This window comes from Mobula birostris, chromosome 22, assembly GCF_030028105.1.
Source record: "Mobula birostris isolate sMobBir1 chromosome 22, sMobBir1.hap1, whole genome shotgun sequence".
NCBI classification, from domain to species: Eukaryota; Metazoa; Chordata; class Chondrichthyes; order Myliobatiformes; family Myliobatidae; genus Mobula; species Mobula birostris.
The window spans coordinates 53,374,960-53,399,091 of record NC_092391.1 but is presented as its reverse complement, the minus strand read 5'-3'; the positions used below and the strand labels follow the sequence as shown (position 1 = coordinate 53,399,091).

General features: G+C 46.1%; 7 non-coding genes across 7 annotated transcripts; all 7 read left to right on the top strand.

Moving 5' to 3' along the window:
- Positions 1–967: 967 nt before the first annotated feature.
- trnaf-gaa (transfer RNA phenylalanine (anticodon GAA)) lies at positions 968–1,040 on the top strand. Its single transcript has one exon. It is a non-coding gene; the product is annotated as a tRNA-Phe (tRNA).
- Positions 1,041–2,228: 1,188 nt separating this feature from the next.
- trnaf-gaa (transfer RNA phenylalanine (anticodon GAA)) lies at positions 2,229–2,301 on the top strand. Its single transcript has one exon. It is a non-coding gene; the product is annotated as a tRNA-Phe (tRNA).
- An 8,303-nt stretch (positions 2,302–10,604) lies between these two features.
- On the top strand, positions 10,605–10,677 carry trnaf-gaa (transfer RNA phenylalanine (anticodon GAA)). Its single transcript has one exon. It is a non-coding gene; the product is annotated as a tRNA-Phe (tRNA).
- An 870-nt stretch (positions 10,678–11,547) lies between these two features.
- trnaf-gaa (transfer RNA phenylalanine (anticodon GAA)) lies at positions 11,548–11,620 on the top strand. The gene has a single exon. It is a non-coding gene; the product is annotated as a tRNA-Phe (tRNA).
- A 384-nt stretch (positions 11,621–12,004) lies between these two features.
- Positions 12,005–12,077, top strand: trnaf-gaa (transfer RNA phenylalanine (anticodon GAA)). Its single transcript has one exon. It is a non-coding gene; the product is annotated as a tRNA-Phe (tRNA).
- Positions 12,078–21,739: 9,662 nt separating this feature from the next.
- Positions 21,740–21,812, top strand: trnaf-gaa (transfer RNA phenylalanine (anticodon GAA)). The gene has a single exon. It is a non-coding gene; the product is annotated as a tRNA-Phe (tRNA).
- Positions 21,813–23,612: 1,800 nt separating this feature from the next.
- On the top strand, positions 23,613–23,685 carry trnaf-gaa (transfer RNA phenylalanine (anticodon GAA)). Its single transcript has one exon. It is a non-coding gene; the product is annotated as a tRNA-Phe (tRNA).
- Positions 23,686–24,132: the final 447 nt, after the last annotated feature.

Genomic DNA, 24,132 nt, shown 5'->3' with positions numbered 1-24,132 from the left:
ATGAATAAACAGTCGACATTTCATATTCTGATGGAGCGTCTTGGCCCAAAACGTTGACTGTTTATTAACTTCCATAGATTCTGCCGGACCTGCTGAGTTCCTCCAGCATTCTATGTGTGTTGCTCTGGATTTCTAGCATCTGCAGAATCCCCTGTGTGCACGAATATCAGAGGACAAAGGCAGTCAGAGCCGAGTGGGAATGGGGTGAATTAATGTGATGGGCAATTGGTAGCTCAGTGTTGTCCTTGGTCACCAGAATGGAGGTGTTCTGCAAAGAGGTCATCCATTCGGTGTTTGGGTTTTCCAAAGACCTACTGGTTGGTCGGTTAACTGGTCATTGTAAATTGTCCCATGATCAGGCAAGGATTAAATCCGGGGATTGTAGGGCAGCCCAGCTCGAAAGGCCAGAGGGGCCTATTTCACACTGCATCTCTAAATAAAATAAAATAATATTCTGTAATGGTGAGGGACGAGGGAGGAGAGAACTATTGTTCTGCAGATACAGCAACAGTGTGTTATGAAGCACGGGAGAAATACAATTCCGCAGATACAGTAATGCTGAGGTGCAAGGCACAGGAAAGGTGCAATAGTGCAGATAGAGCAATGGTGAGGTACAAGACACTGCAGGAGCAAACTACTGCAGTTAGTTAAGTAATCAGGTACAAGTCAGAGGAGTATACAATCCCGTTGATACAGTAACTGTGAGGTACAAAGCATATGGAAAGAATACTGCAGGTGCTGAAATGGTGGGGTGCAAATCAGAGGAAATGCAATTCTGCAGATGCTGGAATGGCGAAATGAAAATCAGGGGAAATACAATTCTGCAGATGCTGGAATGGCAAAGTGAAAATCAGGGGAAATGCAATACTGTACTGCAGATGCTGGAATGGTGAGTTACCATGCAGAGGGAAATACTATACTGTAGATGTTGGAATGTTGAGATATGCAGAACGGTGCAGATATGTCAGCTGAAATAGCTCAGTTGGGAGAGCGTTAGACTGAAGATCTAAAGGTCCCTGGTTCAATCCCGGGTTTCAGCACTGAGACTCGTTTATTGGGACGGCGGTAGCGTGGTGGTTGGTGCATCTCTATTACAGCTCGAGGTCTTGGTATTAAGAGTTCAATTCCGGCATCCTCTGTAGGTTTCTAAGCACTTTCCATGTGCACATGAGTTTCCTCCGGGTGCTCCTGTTTCCTCCCACAGTCCAAAGGCGTACTGGTTAAGAGGTTAATTGGTTATTTTACACTGTACCACAAATACATGAGGGTTAAATCAGAGGGTCCCTGGTTGTCACAGCTTGATGGACTGTATCTCTCAATAAGATAAAATAAGTAAAATTTTGTAATGGTAAGGGACGAGGAAGCAGGGATTCACAATAACGTGGACACAGCAACGGTGAGGTACAAGCTGGAGAAGGAACAATACCACAGACACTGGAACAATGAGAAACCATCAGAGGAGAACTACAATACCGCAGATACAGCAACAGTGAGTTACAAAGCACAGAAGTAATACAATTCCGCAGATACTGCAATGGTGAGGGACAAGGCAGAGGAGTATACAATTCTGCAGATACAGGAATAGAGAGTTTTAAAGCACAGTCGAACTACAAGACTGCAGATGATGGACCGGTGAGGTACAAAGCACATGGAAATACAACTATGCAGATGCTGGAATTGTGAGATACAATGTACAAGAGACGTACAATACTGCAGATGCTGCAATGGTGAGGTACACGAGAGGGAAGAACAATACTGCAGCCATGTCAGCTGGAATAGCTCAGTTGGGAGAGTGTTATACTGAAGATCTAAAGGTCCCTGGTTCAATCCCGGGTTTCATCATTGGGACTTATTTATTGGGCACCATGGTAGCTTAGCGATTATTGTGACACTATAAGCCCTCGAGACTTCAGAGTTCAGTTGCAGTGCACTCTATAAATAAGTTTGTTCGTGCTCATGGGTTTCCTCTGGGTGCTCTGGTTTCCTCCCACAGACCAAACACGTACTGCTTACTAGGTTAATCTGTTATTTTAAACCATCCCATAATTAGGTTAGGGGTAAATGGATGGATTCCTGGGTGGAACAGCTGGGTGGGCTCTATCCCTCAATAACATAAAATAAATAATATTCTGTAATGGTGAAGGGACAAGGGAGAGGAGAACTACAATACTGCAGATACAGCAATGCTGAGGTACAAGACAGAATTGAACAATACTGCAGACATATCAGCTGGAATAGCTCAGTTGGGAGAGCGTTAGACTGAAGATCTAAAGGTCCCTGGTTCAATCCCGGGTTTTGGCACTGGGACATATTTATTGTCACCGCGATGGCATAGCAGTTAGTCTGACACTGTTACAGCTCGTAGTGTCAGAATTTGGAATTCCATTGTAGCATTCTCTGTAAGTAAGTTTGTACGTCCTTCTCATGTACACAGTCCCTCTGTCCATAGCCAGACTGGTTAGTAGGTTATTGTATTTTTTAAACCGTACCACAATTAGGTTCGGGTTAAATCGGTGGATTCCTGGGTGGGCCGGACGGGCTTGTTCTGTACTCTATCTCTCAACAAAAAGAAATAACTAATATTCTGTAATGGTGAGGGATGAGTCGAAGAGCTTTAAAAAGCAGGTTTTCTCAGCGCGAGTCGTGATTGGATTAATGCAAAGGCGCAATAGAAGCGTTCCCACGCAAGTGTGGCAAAAAGCTTTAAAAACCCAGTCTCCATAAAAGAAGGATCCTGTCTAGTGGAGCGGTCATCATCGGAGTGGTCTGAGTCAGAGTGGTAAGTCCTTGGCTCAACAGGGCCAGGTGGTAAGAACAGGCGGGAACAAGTCAGTAAGTAAGTTCTCTCCGTACTTCTTGTTTTTTTATCTAACTCTTGAGAGAATAGTGGGTGTGTCTACAGGGCCAATGTTTATCATACATCATCTGGAGAACAGACTTCCATTGTTCCTGATTCCCTCTGTTTGATAAAATCAAATACCGTTTCTGGCTGAAGTTCACAGAATTTCCCAGCCCAACAGATTGTTATGCCCAACAAACCTGTGAAAGAGTTGTTTAATCAGACCCAGTCCTTGTGCTCTCCCCAGGCCCCTGCAGATATTTCTCTGTTCAATCTGCTTCCATCCCAGATCAACAATTCTCCTCTTCCCCTACCCCCGTCACACCGTATCCGCTGGGAAATCCTGTAAACACCCATCCAGGTGATACTCTACACCTCCCCAGGCAGTAAGGCTGATCATCACCTCCACCCAATCACCCACTCCACCACAACCCCAACCACCACTACTTTATCATTTCCTGTCAATGTACAGACACTCAAAGCTCAGAGTAAATTTATTATCAATTTCTCCATATACAACTCTGAGATTCATTTTCTCAATAAATCCAAAAACCATAACAGAATCAATTGAAAGACCACACCAGCAGGATGGACAACCAGTGTGCAAAAGACAACAAACTGTAGATACAAAAAGAAAAAAAAAAGAAATAATAATGGTCACTGAATAAGCAATAAGTATCAAGAACATAAGATTGCAAGTCTTTGAAAGTGAGTCCATAGGTCATGGAAACATTTCAGTGATGGAGCAAGTGAAGTTGAGTGAAGTTATCACCTTTGGTTCAAGATCTGTTCCTGAACCTGGTGGTGTGGGTCCTGAGGCTCCTGTACCTCCTTCCTGATGGCTGAGGGGTAATAACTGTTCCTGAACCTGGTGGTGTGAGTCGTGAGGCTCCTGTACCTCCTTCCTGATGGTTGAGGGGTAATAACTGTTCCTGAACCTGGTGGTGTGAATCCTGAGGCTCCTGTACCTCCTTCCTGATGGTTGAGGGGTAATAACTGTTCCTGAACCTGGTGATGTGGGTCCTGAGGCTCCTGTACCTGCTTCCTGATGGCGGAGGGTAATAACTGTTCCTGAACCTGGTAGTGTTGGCCTCAAGGCTCCTGTACCTCCTTCCTGATGTTTAAGGTGTAATAACTGTTCCTGAACCTCCTTCCTGATGGCAGCAGCAAGAGATGAGCAGATAATTGGGGAGACTAGGACCAGAGGGCACAGCATCAGAAAAGAAGGATGTTACTTTAAAACAGAGTTAAGGACGAATTTCTTTAGCCAGAGAGTGGTAAATCTTGGCTGTGGAGGCCAAGACATTGGGTATATTTAAAGCAGAGGTTGATAGGTTCTAGATTAGTCATGGTGTCAAAGGTTACGGGGAGAAGGCAGGAGAGCAGGGTTGAGAGGGATAATAAATCAGCCTTGATGGAATGGCAGAGCAGACACGATGGGCCAAATGGCCTCACTCTGTTTCTATGTCTCTTGTCAAAGTGCAACACCTCACACCTGTCTGCGTTATATCCCATCTGCCATTCTTCAGTCAATTCTTCTTGCTGGTCCAGATCCCACTGCAAGCTTTGATAGATCCCCTCACTGTCCACTACTCCCCCAATCTTGGTGACATCTGCAAATTTCCTGGTTGAGATGATATCGATGATAACTGGCACCGATCGCTGTGGCACAACATGCTGGATACAGTCAGTGTGTCAGGCGACAGCTTTGCAATGTCAGAGTTCCAGTTCTTCCACAATGTTCCTCGGACACAATGGATCGAGTTACCGGGAAAGGTGGGCCAGACTGGGGCTTGATTCCAGAATGAGATGTGGTCCTAGAGAAATACATAAAATCATACAGGGCATAGACATGGTATTTACCCCAGGGTTGAGGGGATAAAGAACGAGAGGACATAAGCTTAAGGTGAGGGGAATGATTTAATATAAACTGGAGGGTCAATATTTTATACAGGGTGGTACGTACGTGGAATGAGCTGCCAGAGGAAATGGTTGAGGCAGGTACAATATCAACTTTTAAAAGACAGTTGGACCGGTACATGGATTGGAAAGGTTTACAAGGTTATGGGCCAAATGTTGGCGAAGGGGACAATGTAGGAGGAGCATCTTGGATAGCATAGACCAGTTGGGCTGAATGGCCTGTGTTTGCACTGTATACAGTAACTCTTTGATTGCTGACGGATTCACCATCAGACCATCAGTTTGCTCTGCTGCTCTTCTCCCATCCCTGTGGAAAATGGAACAGCCTGATCCCTGTCGCCAAGGGAGGAGGTATCCATGACGAAGGCAGAAGGTCAAAGGTGACCTTTAGTCAGGAATGTTTTGGGAGAATAGATGGAGTCCTTTAGGAAGCAAGATACAAGAGATCAACAGGGGAATCATGGAAACCAGCTGACTGGACCTTCACTGTAAACGTTTACGAAAGACAGACGTGTTCACCTCATGTGACAGTCGGAGTGTTCAGGGCAGGATCCCAGGATTGGGATGGAGGTCACAGGAAGCTCACGGAAGTGTGACTGTGCTCACAAGGAGTCCCAAGTGCAAGAATGTATTCAGGGTGTCAGCAGGGAGAGGGTTCGTGTTCACAGAAGTTCATCAGTAACTTCACTGTGTTTTCTGGGGACGACTGACAGTGGGACAGTGTTCACAAGAAGCCCCCAAAAGCATCATTTTCATTATTAATTTATATTTTCCATACAATATTCAACTTTATTTCTCAATTCTTTGAGGTTGATTTAATCTGGGAATAATTTAGAATATTTTGTGCAATGTCTCAGACATTCCTTGTTCCCAAGCACCATTTTAGCACCGAATGTCCCTTAGCATGAACAAGGGGTCAGGGAGAATGAACAATCCCACCTCTACCATTCCCAAGGTCACAGACCCAGGGTCACCATGGAAACCAGTTACTCCTATCACATCATACTCAGCACATCATTGTAACCCAGCCAATGACCAAGGCTTTTGCTAAGTATGGATAGGTGACCCTCAGGGAGAGGTCAAACCCTGACATCACAAGGTCACTTGACACCAGTGGGACACATCACAATGAGATGCAGCATCCTGACCAGATTCAGACTCTGGTCACGTGGAGACCAGAGATTCACCACTGCTGGAGGACAGTTTCCTGATCTGGTGGCTGCTGTAGACATGACGTGTTCAAACGTCTCCTTCTGGGCTGCAGATTTCACTGATCCCCGCGATGGTGACGTTCAGATTGCAGAAAGACCGCGATGGGACAAAAGACCTCTTCCTGAGACTCAGGATCCTGGTCCCTGGTGGGACGTCATCCCGAACTCAACCAACCTTCCTGAACAAAATCTTCAGCATCGAAGCTCTGAAGAGGAGCGACGGACTTGGAGAATAGGTGGAGATGTCTGAAGGGGAAGGAAGAAACCCGCACAAGATGGAGAGTCTCCCCGAGAGAGAGAGAACTCCTGTAACAGTGAGACAAAGTACTGATTCCTTCCTTTCCTTCAGGGGACAATGATTAGAGTGGTTGTCTTTGGGAGGAACATAGATCAGTTGTTGAGTTTAAATGTGGGTAATTACTGCTTGGAGAAGTAATTGCCCATAAGCTGGGAGCAGTTCCTTAACAACGACCCACTGTCCTTGTTGTTCCTCACCGTTGCTAAGGAGATGCTCCCAGATCATCCAACCAGAGGTGATGTCAAAGGTCTTTCAGTGATGTCAGACGGTGCCCATTGTCAAACCACAGACCAGGGAACCTGTCACATTTAATATTCAGACAGTGATTCGCTCTCCGTCTGAATCTATAAGTGTAAACAGTCTGCTGTTTGTCACCTGTTAATGACTTGGAGGAGGATGTGGGTGTGGTATAATTAGTTTTGTAGATGACACTGAAATTGCTGAGTGCTGAAAGTGAGGGTTGTCTCAGGTTACAATGGGATGGACACCAGATGGGAAATGGGCCAAGGAATGGCAGGTGGGACAAGTGTGAGGTGATCGATTTGGGAAGTTGAACCAGAGCAGAACACACAGAGTGATTGACAGAGCCCTGGGAGAGTTGTAGAACGGAGAGACCAAGGGGTACAGATACAGAGTTCCCTGAAAGAGCCTGCACAGGTAGACAGTGGGGTGAAGAAGGGGTGGACGGGTTCCCATGCTGTGTAAATCTGTGACTCTAAGTGTAACTGGCCCTGTGATTGTCTAGCTGAAAGCCGGTGAACCTACACCTGCTCTTTCTCCTCCCAGAGGGACATGGCTGCTGGAAACTGTGGCATCTGGTTGAGCACAGGGAAATGGAGGCTTTCAGCGTACAAGCCCGTGACGAAGATGGGATGACCAGTCCACGATGCAATCCTGAGACAGCAGATCCCAACTGCAATTGAACGGTGCTCCTTCAGGTTCATCTGAGTCCCATCCTCACCCTGGTGCGAACTCGACAACCACCAACATTCCTGTCCAAAAATTAACTGAATCATGAGAATGGCGTGAAAACACCTCTCTCGCCTCAGGACCATTTCCATCTCCTCCATCCTGGGGTCTGAGACTTCACCCTTCCACCTCCACATTTAAAAGTTGCCATTTCTGTGTGCCGATGGGTACTTGTCATCCTGACCAGTTCTGCTTGAAGCTGATAGTCTCTTGGTGAAATTTGACAATGGGTTCCTCACGTCCAGTCTCCGTGTTCCCGCATCGGCGACAGGAACGTTTCCTGCTCCAGCTCCAGGCTCAGCCCGGCACTGGTCGGAGTCACTGCAGTGGCACTGCTGGTCGAGGGACAGGACTGGCGACCACCGAGACCAGGCTCTGTGCCCACACAGAGAGAGAACGGTCACAGAAAGCATCGCCTGCAATATTGTTTCAAAGTCTCACTGTGATTTAAACATAAAGTGGAATAGACCATTTCTGCAGTGTTTGCTGATTTGTGCTCAGGGGGATTGGGGGAGGGCGGTGGGCGGAGGGGCTACAGGCTGCTGACTGTCACCAGGCTCAACTGAGACACACACTGGCTGAGCTGGTTCTCTGAACACTGGGACACACACTGGCTGAGCTGGTTCTCTGAACACTGGGACACACACTGGCTGAGCTGGTTCTCTGAACACAGAGACACACTGGCTGAGCTGGTTCTCTGAACACTGAGACACACTGGCTGAGCTGGTTCTCTGAACACTGGGACACACTGGCTGAGCTGGTTCTCTGAACACTGACACACTGGCTGAGCTGGTTCTCTGAACACTGAGACACACTGGCTGAGCTGGTTCTCTGAACACTGGGACACACTGGCTGAGCTGGTTCTCTGAACACTGAGACACACACTGGCTGAGCTGGTTCTCTGAACACTGAGACACACTGGCTGAGCTGGTTCTCTGAACACTGGGACACACTGGCTGAGCTGGTTCTCTGAACACTGACACACACTGGCTGAGCTGGTTCTCTGAACACAGAGACACACTGGCTGAGCTGGTCCTCTGAACACTGACACACACTGGAGGGAACACTGTGTCTCAATCACTTTGCAGCACCACTGATCACCATTTGAGGTTTGATTCCCACCGTTATCCATAAGGAGTTTGTCCACTCTCCCCGTGACCACGTGGGTTTCCTCCGGGTGCTCTGGTTCCCTCCCACATTCCAAAGACGTACGGGTGAGTGTTCGTACATTGTGGCCGTGCTGTGTTGGTGCTGGAGGTGTGGTGACACTCACAGGCTGCCCCCAGCACGTCCCTGCCAGAGGCGATGCGTTTCACTGTGTTATCATCTACCTGTGGCCAGTAAAGCTAATCTCTGCAGGCTCAGGTAGGACAGAGTCCGGAGTCTACAGGAGTCACTGGTATCCGTGCTTACACACATACACACAGTACAGTATCTTACCAATTTATATCTATTGTGTTTCTTACATTGTAGATTTTTGTGACACATCGGATCCAGAATAACAATTATTTCATTCTCTTTTACACGTGTGTACTGGAAATGACATTGAACAATCTTGAATCAAAATGATTACATTTGCACATGCAAATCCACTAGACATCCCTCAATAATCTGCACAATTATTAAATGGATTTGCTTCCTGTCACTTGTGGCCAAACTGACCAGTTAAGTGTACTTTCTCATAGATTTTAATATTATGTGCTTAAATTATTGTACTAACTTATTCATAGTATAATATTATTGTTTTGTGTGCTGTGTGTGATGCATGTTGTGTGATTTGCAGGAGCATTGTCTCATTTGGTTGTACTCTACAAAAGTCTTAGGAACATGTAAAAAATTCTGTAAAGCAAAAATTTTGAAATGGAAAGTTTCTACCTATCAAAAGTTTACCATAAAGAGCAGTAAATTGTAAAAAACGAAATCAAAGCAATATTTGGTGTGAACACCCTTTGCCTGTAAAACTGCATCAATTCTCTCAGGTACACTGTCATGCATTTTTATAAGAAAATCAGTTGGTGGGTGTTAAATGCATCTTGGAGAACTTGCATAGTTCTTTCCCAGACTTTGACTGTCTCACTTGCTTCTGTCTCTCCAGCTAATTCCAGACAGCCTCGATGATGTTGAGATCAGGGCTCTGTGAAGGCAATACCATCGGAAACGATATAAAATCTCTGGGGTGCCTGTGACTTTTGCACAGTACTGCAGCTTATACACACAGATTGATTGGACATTCACAATGTGATTTGGGAGTGTTCGACGTTCACATTATTAACCCTCAATGAAAAAGGACGGCTATATAAAGGATAAACACAAGAGATTCTGTAGATGCTGGAAATCTAGAGCAACACATACTAAGTGCTGGATAAACTCAGCAGGTCAGGTAGCATCTGTAGAAATGAATAAACAGTCGACATTTCATATCCTGATGGAGCGTCTTGGCCCAAAACGTTGACTGTTTATTAACTTCCATAGATTGTGCTGGACCTGCTGAGTTCCTCCAGCATTCTGTGTGTGTTGCTCTGGATTTCTAGCATCTGCAGAATCCCCTGTGTGCACGATTATCAGAGGACAAAGACAGTCAGAGCAGAGTGGGAATGGGGTGAATTAATGTGATGGGCAATTGGTAGCTCAGTGTTGTCCTTGGTGACCAGAATGAAGGTGTTCTGCAAAGAGGTCATCCATTCGGTGTTTGGGTTTTCCAAAGACCCACTGGTTGGTAGGTTAACTGGTCATTGTAAATTGTCCCATGATCAGGCTAGGATTAAATCCGGGGATTGTAGGGCAGCCCAGCTCGAAAGGCCAGAGGGGCCTATTTCACACTGCATCTCTAAATAAAATAAAATAATATTCTGTAATGGTAATGGTGAGGGACGAGGGAGAGGAGAACTATTGTTCTGCAGATACAGCAACAGTGTCTTATGAAGCACGGGAGAAATACAATTCCGCAGATACAGTAATGCTGAGGTGCAAGGCACAGGAAAGGTACAATAGTGCAGATAGAGCAATGGTGAGGTACAAGACACTGCAGGAGCAAACTACTGCAGTTAGTTAAATAATCAGGTACAAGTCAGAGGAGTATACAATCCCGTTGATACAGAAACTGTGAGGTACAAAGTATATGGAAAGAATACTGCAGGTGCTGGAATGCTGAGGTGCAAATCAGCGGAAATGCAATTCTGCAGATGTTGGAATGGCGAAATGAAAATCAGGGGAAATACAATTCTGCAGATGCTGGAATGGCAAAGTGAAAATCAGGGGAAATGCAATACTGTACTGCAGATGCTGGAATGGTGAGTTACCATGCAGAGGGAAATACTATACTGTAGATGTTGGAATGTTGAATACGCAGAACGGTGCAGATATGTCAGCTGAAATAGCTCAGTTGGGAGAGCGTTAGACTGAAGATCTAAAGGTCCCTGGTTCAATCCCGGGTTTCAGCACTGAGACTCGTTTATTGGCACGGCGGTAGCGTGGTGGTTGGTGCATCTCTATTACAGCTCAAGGTCTGAGAATTAAGAGTTCAATTCCGGCATCTTCTGTAGGTTTCTAAGTACTTTCCATGTGCACATGAGTTTCCTCTGGGTGCTCCTGTTTCCTCCCACAGTCCAAAGGCGTACTGGTTAAGAGGTTAATTGGTTATTTTACACCGTACCACAAATACATGAGGGTTAAATCAGAGGGTCCCTGGTTGTCACAGCTTGGTGGACTGTATCTCTCAATAAAATAAAATAAGTAATATTTTGTAATGGTAAGGGACGAGGAAGCAGTGATTCACAATAACACGGACACAGCAATAGTGAGGTACAATCCGGAGAGGAGCAATACTACAGATGCTGGAACAGTGAGGAACCATCAGAGGAGAGCTACAATACCGCAGATACAGCAACAGTGAGTTACAAAGCACAGAAGTAATACAATTCCGCAGATACAGGAATGGTGAGGTTAATGCAGAGGAGAACCACAATTCCACATTTACTGGAATGTTGAGGCTCAGAGCACAGGAGAAATACAATACTGCAGAGTCCTGAAAGGTGAGGTACGAAGCACGGGGAATACAATACCACTGGTGCTGCAGCCGTGAGGTACAAGGTAGAGGGGAAATAAAATACCGCATACACAAGAATAGAGAGTTTTAAAGCACAGTCGAACTACAATACTGCAGATGATGGACCGGTGAGTTACAAAGCTCATGGAAATACAACAGTGCAGATGCTGGAATTGTGAGATACAATGTACAAGAGACGTAAAATACTGCAGATGCTGCAATGGTGAGGTACACGAGAGGGAAGAACAATACTGCAGCCATGTCAGCTGAAATAGCTCAGTTGGGAGAGCGTTAGACTGAAGATCTAAAGGTCCCTGGTTCAATCCCGGGTTTCGGCACTGGGACTTATCTATTAGGCACCATGGTAGCTTAGCGATTATTGTGACATTATAAGCCCTCGAGGCTTCAGAGTTCAGTTGTAGTGCACTCTATAAATAAGTTTGTACGTGCTCATGGGTTTCCCCTGGGTGCTCTGGTTTCCTCCCACAGACCAAACATGTACTTCTTAGTTGGTTAATCTGTTATTTTAAACCATCTCATAATTAGGTTAGGGTTAAATCGTTGATTCCTGGGTGGAACAGCTGGGTGGGCTCTATCTCTCAATAAAATAAAATAAATAATATTCTGTAATGGTGAGGGACGAGGGAGAGGAGAACTACAATACTGCAGATACAGCAATGCTGAGGTACAAGACAGAATTGAACAATACTGCAGATATATCAGCTGAAATAGCTCAGTTGGGAGAGCGTTAGACTGAAGATCTAAAGGTCCCTGGTTCAATCCCGGGTTTCGGCACTGGGACATATTTATTGTCACCGCGATGGCATAGCAGTTAGTCTGACACTATTACAGCTCGTAGTGTCAGAGTTCGGAATTCCATTGTAGCATTCTCTGTAAGTAAGTTTGTACATCCTTCCCTTGTACACAGTCCATCTGTCCATAGCCAGACTGGTTAGTAGGTTAATTATATTTTTTAAACCGTACCACAATTAGGTTCGGGTTAAATCGGTGGATTCCTGGGTGGGCCGGACGGGCCTGTTCTGTGCTCTATCTCTCAATAAAAGGAAATAAATAATATTCTGTAATGGTGAGGGACGAGGGGAAGAGCATTAAAAAGCAGGTTTTCTCAGCGCGAGTCGTGATTGGATTAATGCAAAGACGCAGGAGAAGTGTTCCCACGCAAGTGTGGCAAAAAGCTTTAAAAACCCAGTCTCCATAAAAGAGGGGTCCCATCTAGTGGAGCGGTCATCGTCAGAGTGGTCTGAGTCAGAGTGGTAAGTCCTTGGCTCAATGGGGCCATGTGGTAAGAACAGGTGGGAGCAAGGTCAGTAAGTAAGTTCTCTCCGTACTTCTTTTTTTCTTAATTAACTCTTGAGAGAATAGGTGGTGTGTCTACAGGGCCAATTTTTATCATACATCACGTGGAGAACAGACTTCCATCGTTCCTGATTCCCTCTGCTTGGTAAAACCAAATACCATTTCTGGCTGAAGTTCACAGAGTTTCCCAGCCCAACAAACCTGTGAAAGAGTTGTTTAATCAGATCAAGTCCTTGTGCTGTCCCCAGGCCCCTGCAGATATTTCTCTGTTCAATCTGCTTCCATCCGAGATCAACAATTCTCCTCTTCCCCTACTCCCATCACTCCGTATCTGCTGGGAAATCCTGTAAACACCCATCCAGGTGATACTCTACACCTCCCCAGGCAGTAAGGCTGATCATCACCTCCACCCAATCACCCACTCCACCACAACCCCAACCACCACTACTTTATCATTTCCTGTCAATGTACAGACATTCAAAGCTCAGAGTAAATTTATTATCAATGTCTCCATATACAACCCTGAGATTCATTTTCTCAATAAATCCAAAAACCATAACAGAATCAATTGAAAGACCACACCAGCAGGATGGACAACCAGTGTGCAAAAGACAACAAACTGCAAATACAAAAAGAAAAAAAAAAGAAATAATAATGGTCATTAAATAATCAATAAATATCAAGAACATAAGATTGCAAGTCTTTGAAAGTGAGTCCATAGGTCATGGAAACAATTCAGTGATGGAGCAAGCAAAGTTGAGTGAAGTTATCGTCTTTGGTTCAAGATCTGTTTCTGAACCTGGTGGTGTGAGTCCTGGGGCTCCTGTACCTCCTTCCTGATGGCTGTGGGGTAATAACTGTTTCTGAACCTGGTGGTGTGGGTCCTGAGGCTCCTGTACCTCCTTCCTGATGGCGGAGGGTAATAACTGTTCCTGAACCTGGTGGTGTGGGTCCTGAGGCTCCTATACCTGCTTCTTGATGGCGGAGGGTAATAACTGTTCCTGAACCTGGTAGTGTTGGTCTCAAGGCTCCCGTGCCTCCTTCCTGATGTTTAAGGTGCAATAACTGTTCCTGAACCTCCTTCCTGATGGCAGCAGCAAAAAATGAGCAGATAATGGGGGAGACTAGGACCAGAGGGCACAGCATCAGAAAAGAAGGATGTTACTTTAAAACAGAGTTAAGGAGGAATTTCTTTAGCCAGAGAGTGGTAAATCTTGGCTGTGGAGGCCAAGACATTGGGTATATTTAAAGCGGAGATTGATAGGTTCTAGATTAGTCATGGTGTCAAAGGTTACAGGGAGAAGGCAGGAGAGCAGGATTGAGAGGGATAGTAAATCAGCCTTAATGGAATGGCAGAGCAGACACGATGGGCCAAATGGCCTCACTCTGTTTCTATGTCTCTTGGTCAAAGTGCAACACCTCACACCTATCTGCATTATATCCCATCTGCCATTCTTCAGTCAATTCTTCTTGCTGGTCCAGATCCCACTGCAGGCTTTGATAGATCCCCTCACTGTCCACTACGCCCCCAATCTTGGTGACATCTGCAAATTTCCTGGTTGAGATGATATCGATGATAACTGGCACCGATCGCTGTGGCGCAACATGCTGGATACAGTCAGTGTGTCAGGCGACAGCTTTGCAATGTCAGAGTTCCAGCTCTTCCACAATGTTCCTCGGACACAATGGATCGAGTTACCGGGAAAGGTGGGCCAGACTGGGGCTTGATTCCAGAATGAGATGTGGTCCTAGAGAAATACATAAAATCATACAGGGCATAGACATGGTATTTACTCCAGGGTTGGGGGGATAAAGGACGAGAGGACATAAGCTTAAGGTGAGGGGAATGATTTAATATAAACTGGAGGGTCAATATTTTATACAGGGTGGTACGTACGTGGAATGAGCTGCCAGAGGAAATGGTTGAGGCAGGTACAATATCAACTTATAAAAGACAGTTTGTTTTTTTTTCCAAAAATACTTTATTCAGAGGTATTACAAAACAAAATTATATACATATAAAAAAAACATTCGTTGACCCTGGGTCCTTATTCAATAAATAAAGTTACTTACAATTAAATTATGCGTTGACTCTCTGTTCATATACAAATGAAAGATGTTTACAATAAATCGTTCATTTACTCTCAATCCTTGGTCAAGAGTTCAGACTTATTTACAATAAAATTATCAACAATAAAGGCAGGCGTTGGCTCTAATTCCTTTTCCAAATTAACAATTCCAGCCACTCCTGGGGCACCATGTTGATTCATCTGTCCACACCGCTGATGAGAGGTATTCTCCTCCCCACCCAACCTCTCACACTCCCACGGGTGATGAACCTTAAACTGTGGTCCTTCCCCACCGGGCCTTCGCGGTGGCCGCACCGAGCTTGAGTGCATCCCTCAGCACGTACTCCTGCAGGCGAGAGTGAGCCAGTCGGCAGCATCCAGTCACGGACATCTCCATGTGCTGGCAGACCACCAAGTTTCGGGCAGACCAAAGCGCGTCTTTCACCGAATTGATGATCTGCCAGTAGCAGCGGATGTTTGTCTCCGTGTGTGTCCCCGGGAACAGCCCATAGATCACGGAGTCCTCGGTAACGCAGCTGCTGGGCATGAATCTTAACACTGTCCCTTCCATTCTCCTCCACACCTTCTTTGCGAACCCACAGTGTGCAAAGAGGTGAGTTACCGACTCCCCCCCATCACATTCCTCCCGTGGGCAACGGGGTGCGGAGACGACAATCCGGGAGTACAGTTTTTTTTAATTTCAAAATATACTTTATTCAAAAATAAATATATACAATAAACCATTCAATAACTTCTCATCCTTTACATACGTTTCCATTATAGTCAGTACATATCCGTATTTATAGCCACCCACGTGGCACTCCAGTAGTTCAGCTTACCATATCATTGTTGAGGGGTATACTCCCCGCCCCCGACCCCTCCCGCTCCCACGGGTGGAGAAACCTATACTGTGGTCCTTCCCCACCGGGTCCTTGCGGTGGCTGCACCGAGTTTCAGTGCGTCCCTCAGCACGTACTCCTGCAGCCGAGAATGTGCCAGTCGGCAGCATTCTCCCACGGACATCTCCATGTGCTGGTAGATCATCAAGTTTCGAGCCGACCAAAGAGCGTCTTTCACCAAGTTGATGATCTGCCAGCAGCACCGGATGTTGGTCTCCGTGTGCGTCCCCGGGAACAGCCCGTAGATCAGAGAGTCCTCTGTTACGCAGCTGCTGGGGATAAAACGTGACACTAGCCCGTCCATCCTCCTCCACACTCTCTTTGCGAACTGGCAGTGTGCAAAGAGGTGGGTCACAGACTCCTCCTTACTGCAGTCCTCCTGTGTGCAGTGGGGTGCGGAGACGACGTTCCAGGCGTACAGGAGGGCTCTGACTGGGAGGGCCCCTCTCACCACCAGCCAGGCGAGGTCTTGGTGCCTGTTGGTGAGATACAGTTGGACCGGTACATGGATTGGAAAGGGTTTACAGGGTTATGGGCCAAACGTTGGCAAAGGGAACAATGTAAGAGGGGAGCAACACACATCAAAGTTGCTGGTGAACGCAACAGGACAGGCAGCATCTCTAGGAAGAGGTACAGTCGACGTTTTGGGCTGAAACCCTTCGACCTTCCACAACCAAGATTTGGCCTGCTGCGTTCACCAGCAACTTTGATGTGTGTTGCTTGAATTTCCAGCATCTGCAGAATTCCTCGTGTTAATATAAATATAGGAGGGGCATCTTGGGTAGCATAGACCAGTTGGGCCGAATGGCCTGTGTCTGCACTGTATACAGCAACTCTTTGATTGCTGACGGATTCACCATCAGACCATCAGTTTGCTCTGCTGCTCTTCTCCCATCCCTGTGGAAAATGGAACAGCCTGATCCCTGTCACCGAGGGAGGAGGTATCCATAACGAACGCAGAAGGTCAAAGGTGACCTTTAGTCAGGGATGTTTTGGGAGAAAAGATGGAGTCCTTTAGTAAGGAAGTTACAAGAGATCAACAGGGGAATCATGGAAACCAGCTGACTGGACCTTCACTGTAAACGTTTACTAAAGACAGACGTGTTCACCTCATGTGACAGTCGGAGTGTTCAGGGCAGGATCCCAGGATTGGGATGGAGGTCACAGGAAGCTCACGGAAGTGTGACTGTGCTCACAAGGGGTCCCAAGTGTAAGAATGTATTCAGGGTGTCAGCAAGGAGAGGGTTCGTGTTCACAGGAGTTCATCAGTAACTTCACTCTGTTTTCCTGGGGACTACTGACAGTGGGAAAGTGTTCAGAAGAAGCCCCCAAAAGCATCATTTTCATTATTAATTTATATTTTCCATACAATATTCAACTTTATTTCTCAATTGTTTGAGGTTAATTTAGTCTGGGAATAATTTAGAATATTTTGTGCAATGTCTCAGACATTCCTTGTTCCCAAGCACCATTTTAGCACCGAATGTCCCTTAGAATGAACAAGGGGTCAGGGAGAATGAACAATCCCACCTCTACCATTCCCAAGGTCAAAGACCCAGGGTCACCATGGAAACCAGTTACTCCTATCACCCTCAGCACATCATTGTAACCCAGCCAATGACCAAGGCTTTTGCTAAGTATGGATAGGTGACCCTCAGGGAGAGGTCAAACCCTGACATCACAAGGTCACTTGACACCAGTGGGACACATCACAATGAGATGCAGCATCCTGACCAGATTCAGACTCTGGTCACGTGGAGACCAGAGATTCACCACTGCTGGAGGACAGTTTGCTGATCTGGTGGCTGCTGTAGACATGACGTGTTCAAACGTCTCCTTCTGGGCTGCAGATTTCACTGATCCCCGCGATGGTGACGTTCAGACTGCAGGAACACCGCGATGGGACAAAAGACCTCTTCCTGAGACTCAGGATCCTGGTGCCTGGTGGGACTTCATCGCAAACTCAACCCACCTTCCTGAACAAAATCCTCAGCATCGAAACTCTGAAGAGGAGCGACGGACTTGGAGAATAGGTGGAGATGTCTGAAGGGGAAGGAAGAACCCTGCACAAGATGGAGAGTCTCCCCGAGAGAGAGAGAACTCCAGTAACAGTGAGACAAAGTACTGATTCCTTCCATTCCTTCAGGGGACAATGATTAGAGTGGTTGTCTTTGGGAGGAACATAGATTTAGTTGTTGAATTTTGGGGATCCGCCTGGGGTAAATGTGAGCAATTACTGTTTGGAGAAGTAATTACCCATAAGCTGGGAGCAGTTCCTTAGCAACGACCCACTGTCCTTGTTGTTCCTGACCGTTGCTAAGGAGATGCTCCCAGATCATCCAACCAGAGGTGATGTCAAAGGTCTTTCAGTGATGTCAGACGGTGCCCATTGTCAAACCACAGAGCAGGGAACCTGTCACATTTAATACTCAGACAGTGATTCGCTCTCCGTCTGAATGTATAAGTGTAAACGGTCTTGTCGTTGTCTTGTTTTAATCTGCTGTCTGTCTTGTGTTCATATTTCAGAGGAGAATGTAGGCGATATGGTTAGTTTGTAGATGACACTGAAATTGGAGAGCGGTGAAAGTGATGGTTGTCTAAGGTTACAATGGGATGGAGACCAGATGGGAAATGGTCAAGGAATGGCAGGTGGAACTTAACTGGGACAAGAGTGACGAGATAGCCGGCCCGACAGTAGTGAAACATAAAGGTGTTTGCGTACGGTTTGTGAGGCCAGGAAAGGGTTAACCTGGACCACCATCCACTGTTGGGCTGGTTCAGGAGCCCCAGGAGAATGCCAAGTCATCTGACCTTTAAAGACAAGCCTACCTTCATTCCAACAAGCTCCACACACTGCTGGACACTGCCCAACTGGACCTCAGGGTGAGGAGGACAGACCCTGCGAGGGAACAGAATCTGGCTCCTGGGGCAAACTGATCAAAGTGAGGGTTATTCTGGAACGCCATCACCAGACCCAACAGGAGCTGAACGGTCAGGACATGAACCTGGACACTCAGCTTCGGACGGACTTTGGCTGTTTTAAGACAGGATACTCATCGGTATCAGGAATCCCAGCCGCAGGGCGTTCATGAAGAATGATCACTTTCATCGTGTCGGTCCAGGACACTTTAAGCCTCTCTTCCCAGCCAGGCCCCTCCTCCCTCCTCATCCTCTGGGCTGCTTGGTGGGTCGCCAGCAGTGTGTGGAGGATACCAGGGGTGACGTTCAGCTCCCTTGAAAGCTGGTCCTTTGCTCGCTGTTCCCTCGTCAGCTCCTCTTCATTCATCCAGCGACCGGACATTTTCCCCCACCTGGTCGTCCCTTTGGGTTTTGAGGGGGGTGATTGGACTGTTTTGTTCCTCCTTCTGGGTGATCTTTGAGTGACAACAATCTGAGTTCTGGAGTGTACTCACAGTTTCCCCAGCCCAGGAGCCAGGGAGGGAGGAGAAAAGCATCATGGTGTGGCTTCTAAAGGAAAAGGGTCCAAAAAACGCCTTCACATGGAGCTCATGCCTGGAGACATTTTCCCCAAACTGTGCTGACGCTTCCCTTCCCCCATCGTCCCACCCACCAATCACTGGGAGCTGACATTTCATCCAATCACTGCTGGCTCTAGAGCTCCGGTCCAATCAGCACAGCCCACCCTAAAGGAATGGTATCAGCTCTCAGCCAATCAGCAGCTGTCATCCTTAGCACGGTGGGATAGGATGGGGGAGGGTTTGGGGCCGTCGATGGCCATTGGGGTTCTGTCCACTGCTGGTCGAGGGACAGGACTGGAGACCATCGGGACCAGTCTCTGAGCTCACACAGAGAGAGTGGTCACAGAAAGCAACACCGTCAATATAGTTTCAAAGTTTCACTGTGATTTAAAAATAAAGTGGAATTGACCATTTCTGGAGTGTTTGCTGATTTGTGCACAGGGAGATTGGGGGGAGGGGCGCTACAGGCTGCTGACTGTCACCGGGCCCAACTGAGACACACACTGGCTGGGTTGGTTCTCTGAACACTGAGACACACACGGTACCCTGCGGTACCCCACTGGTCACCGCCTGCCATTCCGAAAGAGACCCATTAATCACTACTCTTTGTTTTCTGTCAGCCAGCCAATTTTCAATCCATGTCAGTACTCTGCCCCCAATACCATGTGCCCTAATTTTGTCCACTAATCTCCTATGTGGGACTTTATCAAAGGTTTTCTGAAAGTCCAGGTACACTACATCCACTGGCTCTCCCTTGTCCATTTTCATAGTTACATCTTCAAAAAATTCCAGAAGATTAGTCAAGCACAATTTCCCCTTCGTAAATCCATGCTGACGCGTACCAATCCTGTTACTGCTATCCAGATGTGTCGTAATTTCATCTTTTATAATTGACTCCAGCATCTTTCCCACCACCGACGTCAGGCTAACTGGTCTATAATTCCCTGTTTTCTCTCTTCCTCCCTTCCTGAAGAGAGGGACAACATTAGCCACCCTCCAATCCACAGGAACTGATCCTGAATCTATAGAACATTGGAAAATGATTACCAATGCGTCCATGATTTCTAAAGCCACTTCCTTAAGTACCCTGGGATGCAGACCATCAGGTCCCGGGGACTTATCAGCCTTCAGACACAACAGTCTATCCAACACCATTTCCTGCCTAATATAAATTTAGTTCAGTTCATCCATTACCCTAGGTCCTTTGGCCACTATTACATCTGGGAGATTGTTTGTGTCTTCCCTAGTGAAGACAGATCCAAAGTACCTGTTCAACTCGTCTGCCATTTCCTTGTTCCCCATAATAAATTCACCCGTCCCTGTCTTCAAGGGCCCAATTTTGGTCTTAACTACTTTTTTCCTTTTCACATACCTAAAGGAGCTTTCACTATCCTCCTTTATATTCTTGGCTAGTTTACCTTCGTACCTCATTTTTTCTCCGCATATTGCCTATTTAGTTACCTTCTGTTGCTCTTTCAAAGTTTCCCAATCCTCCGGCTTCCCACTCGTCTTTGCTATGTTATATTTCATCTCTTTTATTTTTATACTGTCCATTACTTCCCTTGTCACCCACGGCCTCCCCTTAATCCCCTTAGGATCTTTCTTCCTCTTTGGAACGAACTGATCCTGCACCTTCCACATTATTCCCAGAAACACTTGCCATTGCTGTTCCACTGTCATCCCTGCTAGGGTATTGTTCCATTGAACTTTGGCCAGCTCCTCCCTCATAGCACCATAGTTCCCTTTGTTCAACTGTAATACTGACACTTCCGAGTTTCCCTTCTCCGTCTCAAATTGTAGATTAAAACTTATCATATTATGGTCACTACCTCCTAATTGTTCCTTTACCTCGAGGTCCCTGATCAAATCCGGTTCATTGCACAACACTAAATCCAGAATTGCGTTCTCTCTGGTAGGCCCCAGTACAAGCTGTTCTAAGAATCCATCTCGGAGGGACTCCACAAACTCCCTTTCTTGGGGTCCAGTACCAACCTGATTGCTCCAGTCTACCTGCATGTTGAAATCCCCCATAACAACTGTAGCATTACCTTTGCAACATGCCAATTTTAACTCTTGATTCAAGTTACACCCTCAAGCACATCTCAAGCACATCTACTTTATTTCTTAATAATATTCTGTAATGGTGAGGGATGAGGGAGAGGAGAACTATTATTCTGCAGATACAACAACACTGTGTTATAAAGCACGGGAGAAATACAATTCCGCAGATACAGTAATGTTGAGGTGGAAGGCACAGGAAAGGTACAATAGTGCAGACAGAGCAATGATGAGGTACAAGACACTGCAGGAGCAAACTACTGCAGATAGTTAAATAGTCAGGTACAAGTCAGAGGAGTATACAATACCGCAGACACAGGAACTGTGAGGTACAAAGCACATGGAAAGAATACTGCAGGTGCTGGAATGGTGAGGAGCAAATCAGAGGAAATACAATTCTGCAGATGCTGGAATGGTGAGGTGCAAATCAGGGGAAATAGAATTCTGCAGATGCTGGAATGATGAGGTGCAAATCAGGGGAAATACAATTCTGCAGATGCTGGAATGGTGAAGTGAAAATCAGGGGAAATGCAATACTGTACTGCAGATGCTGGAATGGTGAGTTACCATGCAGAGGGAAATACTATACTGCAGATGTTGGAATGTTGAATACGCAGAACGGTGCAAATATGTCAGCTGAAATAGCTCAGTTGGGAGAGCGTTAGACTGAAGATCTAAAGGTCCCTGGTTCAATCCCGGGTTTCAGCACTGAGACTCGTTAATTGGCACCGCGGTAGCGTGGTGCTTGGTGCATCTCTATTACAGCTCGAGGTCTTGGAATTAAGAGTGCAATTCCGGCATCCTCTGTAGATTTCTAAGTACTTTCCATGTGCACATGAGTTTCCTCTGGGTGCTCCTGTTTCCTCCCACAGTCCGAAGGCGTACTGGTTAAAAGGTTAATTGGTTATTTTACACCGTATCACCATAACACTGTCCTTGGACTCACTTTACACCACACGCTGCCAGAGCAGTGCTGCCAGGAAAATCAAGGACATGACCCACCCAGCTAACACACTTTTCATCCCTCTTCCCTCCGGGAGAAGGCTCAGGAGCTTGAAGAAGCGTATGGCCAAATTTGGGAACAGCTTCTTTCCAACTGTGATAAGACTGCTGAACGGATCCTGATCCAGATGTGGGCCATACCCTCCAAATATCCAGAACTGCCTCTCAGATTTTTGCACTACCTTACTTTCCATTTTTCTATTTTCTGTTTATGATTTATAATTTATATTTTTAATATTTACTAAGTTTTACTACTTTTAATATTTAATATTTTGTAATCCAGGGAGCGGGAAGCGCAGAATCAAATATCGCTGTGATGATTGTACATTCTAGTACCAATTGTTTGGTGACAATAAAGTATAAAGTATAAATACATGAGCGTTAAATCAGAGGGTTCCTGGTTGTCACAGCTTGGTGGACTGTATCTCTCAATAAAATAAAGTAAGTAATATTTTGTAATGGTGAGGGACGAGGAAGCAGTGATTCACAATAACACGGACACAGCAACGGTGAGGTACAAGCCAGAGAGGAGCAATACTACAGACACTGGAACAGTGAGGAACCATCAAAGGAGAACTACAATACCACAGATACAGCAACAGTGAGTTACAAAGCACAGAAGTAGTACAATTCTGCAGATACTGCAATGGTGAGGTACAAGGCAGAGGAGTATACAATTCTGCAGATTCAGGAATGGTGAGGTTAATGCAGAGGAGAACCACAATTCCACATTTACTGGAATGTTGAGGCTCAGAGCACAGGAGAAATACAATACTGCAGAGTCTGGAGGGGTGAGGTACGAAGCATGGGGAATACAATACCACTGATGCTGGAGCTATGAGGTACAAGGCAGAGGAGAAATAAAATACCGCATACACAAGAATAGAGAGTTTTAAAGAACAGTCGAACTACAATACTGCAGATGATGCACCGGTGAGTTACAAAGCACATGGAAATACAACAGTGCAGATGCTGCAATGGTGAGGTACACGAGAGTGGAGAACAACAATACTGCAGCTGTATCAGCAGAAAAAGCTCAGTTGGGAGAGCGTTACACTGAAAATCTGAAGGTCCCTGGTTCAATCCCGGGTTTCGGCACTGGGACTTATTTATTGGGCACCATGGTAGCTTAGCGATTATTGTGACACTATAAGCCCTCAAGGCTTCAGAGTTCAGTTGCAATGCACTCTATAAATAAGTTTGTACGTGTTCATGGGTTTCCTCTGGGTGCTCTGGTTTCTTCCCACAGACCAAACATGTACTGCTTACTCGGTTAGTCTGTTATTTTAAACCATCCCATAATTATGTTAGGGTTAAATCGGTGGATTCCTAGGTGGAACAGCTGGGTGGGCTGGAGAGGCCTGTTCTGTGCTCTATGTCTCAATAAAACAAAATAAATAATATTCTGTAATGGTGAGGGACGAGGGAGAGGAGAACTACAATACTGCAGATACAGCAATGCTGAGGTACAAGTCAGAGGTGAACCACAAAAATGCAGGCATATCAGCTGAAATAGCTCAGTTGGGAGAGCATTAGACTGAAGATCTAAAGGTCCCTGGTTCAATCCCGGGTTTCAGCACTGGGACTTATTTATTGTCACCGCGATAGCATAGCAGTTAGACTGACACTATACAGCTCATAGTGTCAGAGTTCGGAATTCCATTGTAGCATTCTCTGTAAGTAACTTTGTACGTCCTTCCCATGTACACAGTCCCTCTCTCCAAAGGCAGACTGGTTAGTAGGTTAATTGTATTTTTTAAACCTTACCACGGTTAGGTTCGGGTTAAATCAGTGGATTCGTGGGTGGGCCGGACGGGCCTGTTCTGTGCTCTATCTCTCAATAAAATAAAATAAATAATATTCTGAAATGGTGAGGGACGAGGCGAAGAGCTTTGAAAAGCAGGTTTTCTCAGTGCGAGTCGTGATTGGATTAATGCAAACACGCAGGAGAAGCGTTTCCATGCAAGTGTGGCAAAAAGCTTTAAAACCCAGTCTCTATAAAAGACAGGTCCCGCCTAGTGGAGTG